A 6,027-nucleotide genomic window follows, 5' to 3' on the forward strand; every position below is an offset into this window, starting at 1 on the left:
CTGTGCTGTTTATTAATTGAACAAATCAATACTTTTCCCTTTCCTTAGCTGCTTCCCACGTGTACATCTGATTCCTCTCAGGGCAATGTGAAATTTCCAGGGTTTCCATGGTTACAGTGGATAAGAGTACTCTGGAACCAGCTATTTTTGGCACTGTTTAAATCCAATCGGCTGCTGTGCTGGTTTTGGGAGCAGCTTCGCTATTGTCCAAGTAAAAATCGTCAAGAGTTTGAGTCTCTGTCTGGTGATGATGAAACTGGAGATGTTCAGACAGCAGGAAAAGCAGAGGTGATAAAGGGAAGTAAAGATGTGAGATCTAGGAGTTTCTTTACTATTTTATTTGCTCAAACTCTGGTAAAGACAAAGTTCCACATTGGAGTTCTTTGAGGAAGCAGCATTTGAGAGAAAGCTCACTTTAGAGGACTGAATCTGAATATTGCAAGTTTTTTTCTTATCTTGATCTCTTTTTTTGTGGCAAATATATATTTTAATTACTCTCTAATTCAATTTTTCTGTTCATTTTCCATTTAAGCGACACCGAAAGCACCACTAGGGGCAAAAAAGTTTTAAGTCAGCCACCAATTGTGCAAGTTCTCTCACTTAAAAAAATGAGAGAAACCCTGTAATTTTCATCTTAGGTATACTTCAACTATGACAGACAAAATAATCCAGATATCACATTGTTTGATTTTCAAAGAATTTATTTGTAAATTATGGTGGAAAATAAGTATAAGTTCAATAACAAAAGTTCAACTCAGTACTTTGTTTTATACCTTTTGTTGGAAATGACAGCAACCAAACATTTTCTGTCAGTCTTCACAAGGTTTTCACAAACTGCTGCTGGTATTTTGGCCCATTCCTCCATGCAGATCTCCTCTAGAGCAGTGATGTTTTGGGGCTGTCGCTGGGCAACGCAGACTTTCAACTCCCTCCAAAGTTAACTATAATGAAAATTACAGGCCTCTCTCATCTTTTTAAGTGGGAGACCTTGCACACTTGGTGGCTGACTGAAGACTTTTTTGCCCCCTTGTATTACTCTTCGTGAACATTAGAAATGACAAATGCTTGATCTAAACATGCAGTTTGGTGAATTCTAGTACTTTTGTGACTCCACACCAGGCATTCACAGACACAAATGGTTTTCTTAACGGGTTCATTTGGTCTCTCCAAATCCACCGTGAAAACTGCATATAAAAACATGATAGAAATCTTTTGGTAAATGGCGTATACTTACATAGCACTTTTCTACCTACAAGGCCCAAAGCGCTTTACAGTCACAGACCCATTCACACAGTCACACACACATTCACACACACATTCACACACTGGTGGCGGATTCGCTGCCGAACACAGGCGCCAACCTGCCACCACAGGCAAGGTGGTGTTCAGTGTCTTGCCCAAGGACTTTTCGACACATGGATGTGCAAGGCGGGAATCGAACATACAATAATACGATCATGGGTCGACCGCCCTATCGCGGCCGCCCTTTTAACAGCGAACATGCAATGTAAGCAGACAGATAAAATAAACGAATAAATCAATTCGTTGCAGATATGGGAGAAAGTCTTAGTGTTATTCTGGCATCCACACATGACATATTTTGCGTACAAAAGACGTTTCCAGCGTCTCTCTTCTCCGTCGTCTTTCGTACCGCATGTGCGCTAAGCACTCTTAACACTTCTAGTATTTTCAAAATAAAATAAACTTCTCATAAACAGCATTTCACAAACAAAACACAAGAAACTAACAAATAACCATTACAACTTTGTTTCTAGAAACTTGTACTGGGATGAGACTTTTGGTTTTGGAACTATATAAAAAAGACCAGACGCTGTGTTGCCCCGCATGGGGCAGGTGAACTGTCCAGGGTCTTGCCCCTTCAGCAGCTCGGTTGGCTTAAGCATTGTTATGGACCCAAGTGGGACCAAAGTAGGTTTCTAAAAAATGAACAAATAGAGCAGATGCCGTGTTTGGAAATGTTTTCTTTTTTCTTTTTACAGCTAACACGGCCCTGTGTTCCTTCATACATTTTGCATTAGTGCAGCTACATTGGGGGCAAAGAGTTTTGGAGGAGGACAAGAGCAGGAGGAAAGGCAACTGACGTGGAGAAGAGGTTTGCAAAAGAAAAAAAAAATGAGTTAAATGCTGCAAGCAAAAATAGGAGCGACATCCATAAGCAAAGGAGACACAAACAGTGTTGTCTTATTCACCAGCCCCGGGGAGATAACAACACAGCAAACAAAATAAAAAAAGGCTCAAACCAGTACCAATAATGCACTGCACTGCCTCTGTTTCTGTTTCTGTGGCAACGCAAAAAACTTTTTCGATTAAGATAGATGGGGTAATTAAGAACGTTTGTTCTTCCACGGATCTAAATAAAGGTGCAATTCTGTTAATGTGCAGAACAGTTATCAGGTGAATGTTCTGATCACGCACCAAAAGTGTGTAGCATGGATGGTAGAAATGTGGAACCTTCTAAAACGCAGGGAGATGTGTAAAAATACTAAATTATGAATGGATCGGTGTGGTGAGGCCCTCGATGTTGTCGATGGGGAGATTTGGAAACACTTTGCTATGTGTTCTCATCCTCATGTGCACACATGACTGTTTGACTTTAAACAAAGCAGATCAACTGGGAAACAGCTGATGATGTTGGGTACTTTCCAACCCATTGAAACGGAAACTGTAAAACAGCAGGGGGGGGGGGGGGGGGGTTACGTTAGATCGCGGGTCTGCAGCCTTTTACTCTGAAAGAGCCATTTGGGCCAGTTTCTTATTGACAAAACCCTGAGAGCCACGAAGACCACTTTACATTTGTTTTTGTGGCCATTAATCCATTCATTTATAAGATTTAGTTTTTTAATATATTTGCTACAGTTGAATTAAAACTGTATTGGGTATTTCTATATCTAACAATTTTAACTTTTGGCTTTTGACAGCAGCAAATCCAATTTCCTTTCAAAATAAAACACACCCAGCGCTAAATAAGATCAACTTCTTTCAGATTTACCTTTATAAAAATGCAAGACAAATAAGTCAAGTATTTTTCTGTCATAATGACTTTGGTACCTTTTCTCCTTCTCATATTGTATATGTTGAATAATGAACAAATTGAATATGTGCATGACAACATTTGGGTGTAATTCAAATTTTTAACACAAATACAAATACGATCATGCTACAATCCTGACAAGGATCTTTCTGTGGTTCCAATATTCCACCCATGACCCCCACAGAGATGGGATCATTCATTCACATGACATGTTGAAGTTGAGTCAAAGCATCTGGGTATGTTGTCTTCTCAAAGCCTTCCTCCTCTCATCCAAGTACTTCATCAGTCTGTTCAGACATTTCCATTTTTGTTTACTAACATTTATGTAAAGGTTTCCATTCTTGATTTCATCTGCAGAGTGACCAGAAATCCCGGGGAAATGGATGTATTCATTTTTAAAATTGTATTATATTTTGCAGATCCATTTTTATTAAATTAAAGGAGGACATAGAGACTCTCTTCAACACAGGTGTTTGGACTCTTTTGTTCGGCACGTCAATTTCCGACAGAATCAGGGAGACGCAGTTACTGCTCACGTTGCCAAAACCAAACAGGTTTCCATGTTTTGCATTCAAGTACTAAAAGACTGAGAGCTGGACATTTATTTCACTATATGATTACCCAAACTAAAGCTATAAACTGTGTTTTTGTCTGACCCATCTAAAGGTTCTGGTCCTAAGATCATCTTTCCCTCCAGTGTTGAAATAAGATTCTCAACTCCATTTGTAACTCACTACTGGAGCCAGTGCACATGTGTCACACTAACTGGTATACAACAATACCTTTAGATCCAACAATAAGTTTCACCACCTTTTATGTTGACTGATAGAGTAGTCTGTTGACCTCCAGGCGGCAGCGGCACTGCGACGTTCCCCTGGAGCCGACACGGAGCTCAACAATCTCTGCAGATGTCAGAGCTCCACCGCCAATGCTGTGGCAGGTACAGGCTTCCAATGCCCCCTTAGTGGGCAATGATTTACCGATTTTTAGGGAAGTGAGTTCCAAAAGCAATAATATAATACCGAAATTTTCCTTTCGGGGTGATCTTATCCTGCTTGGGGTAAGAACTCTATGAGCTGCTGTGTGTTTTCTCCTTTGTGAGTGGCTCACTGATTCTTCTACTCAAATCAGGCATGTATCAGCTCGTATCAAGCATGAAAGCAGGATAAATGGTTATTGTAACTGCTTTTGCACTCTATGTGGTCTTTGCAGACTTCCTACTGGTTTAAATTGCTTTCTGTGGAGCAGACTCCTGTATGACCCCTGATGTATCTCTTACTTGCAACCCTTTACCAATTGTTAAAGACTTGAAACAATACAGTTCTTGCCTTTAGTTTCAGATTCGGTTAACCCCAAAACAGTAAAACGTTCTAACTGCATACTGTCTTCTTGTTTTATTGTTTTTTGGAGTTGTAGCCATCCATCCATCCATTTTCCTAACTTGCTTCATTCATTTTTGCCTCCATGGGGGCGATGGAGCCACTAAAAGGCAAAGGCAGGGTTCACCCGATCAGTTTGTCAGTCTGTTGCAGGGCCACACACAGATTATGTTTAAATTCACTCACTCCCTAACCCCTCAAAGACTACCTAGTGTCTTGAATTTGAATCCAATTCAAACACATGCTCACTACTTGTTTTTTAATGCTAAATATGATGTCACCCATAATAAAAATCGAATAACTATAAATAGTTTATGAAGACTGTTTATGAATCCACTTCTGATGATAAAAACTTGAAAGATATACAACAAATTAATGTACAGACATATTTAAAACGCATTGCATTGTGGTCTATATTTGCTAATCTAGTGAGCATTGATGCAAAATGGCTTTTTGCAGAGACATCTGGAAATTTTCCAGGGCATTGGATTTTGGAAATGTACACTCAGACACCCTGGAAAAAATGACGAACTAAGTAGAGAGGGAATTCAGAGCACAAACCAAAACAGACGCACAACCACACTATTTAAAATCACCATTTAAACTGTAAAGCATAGCGGCCGGACAGGGTGGGTGAGAGCGTGCCGGAAACCAGGCTTTGTTTGCGCGATGACCTTCATCCAGCGTGGGTCCTTAGCGGAGACCCCTCACACATCTGCCTAACTGTGTATCCAGAAGAGGACCCAAGTCTGGGTCTCCCTGTGCCGGAACTCCCAGCCCAGATAAAATACAGGGTGGTGTCAGAAAGGGCACCCGGCGTAAAAATCTCTGCCAAACCACCTTAGTGAATCAGTGAAAGCTGATTCGCTGACGGGATGTGCTGAAAGGTGAACAGCATCTTACACTGTAAAGGATTTTGTTGGACTGTGGGTGGAAGCCAGCAACCCAGTCTCATCCCAAAATGTGTAGTAGCTACGACTTAGAGCCCGTTTTTGTAGAACCGCTACGTTTTTCCCTGTGGACTAACGTAGCTACTACACGTTTTGGGATGAGAATGGGTGGAAGCCACTCATGCAATGCAAGAACATGCAAACTCCATACGTAAAGGACCATGCTGGGATTTGAACCAAATACTTCACACTTCACAAGAGTGCTCACCACTACTCCAATCTGTAGCTCTGAACTGGTTTCAGTTTGTATTAAATCACTTTTGTGATCTCGTCTTCCTCTCCAGAAAAAGCCTTACAGACAGAGTCCAGCCTCTGTTATCTCTTGTTGGTTAGCAGAAAGAGTGTGGCTGGGATTTTCCGGTGTTCATTTGGTTTAAGTTATGGTTGTCAGAAAAAAGGTTTCTTTATATAAAGGTTATGTGTGATCTGCTAACTGGCTCTCAGATGCTCAGAAAATCCTTTAAACCTTCTTTCTGACTGTCTGGCCATCAACTGTGAGACAAATAAAGATGCGCTGCCTTTCCTTCTGTCTATACAGGGCCTTTAGTTGATGCTCCTTTCATCTCACAGGATTCTGGCTTCTCCCATCCTTTGGGCAGCTGAGAGCTAGAAGGTCAAATCTTTATTTTGCAAACTTGTGCAACAT

The sequence above is a fragment of the Oryzias latipes genome, chromosome 22 (assembly GCF_053564925.1).
Source record: "Oryzias latipes strain Hd-rR chromosome 22, Olatipes_Hd-rR_3.1".
Taxonomy (NCBI): Eukaryota; Metazoa; Chordata; class Actinopteri; order Beloniformes; family Adrianichthyidae; genus Oryzias; species Oryzias latipes.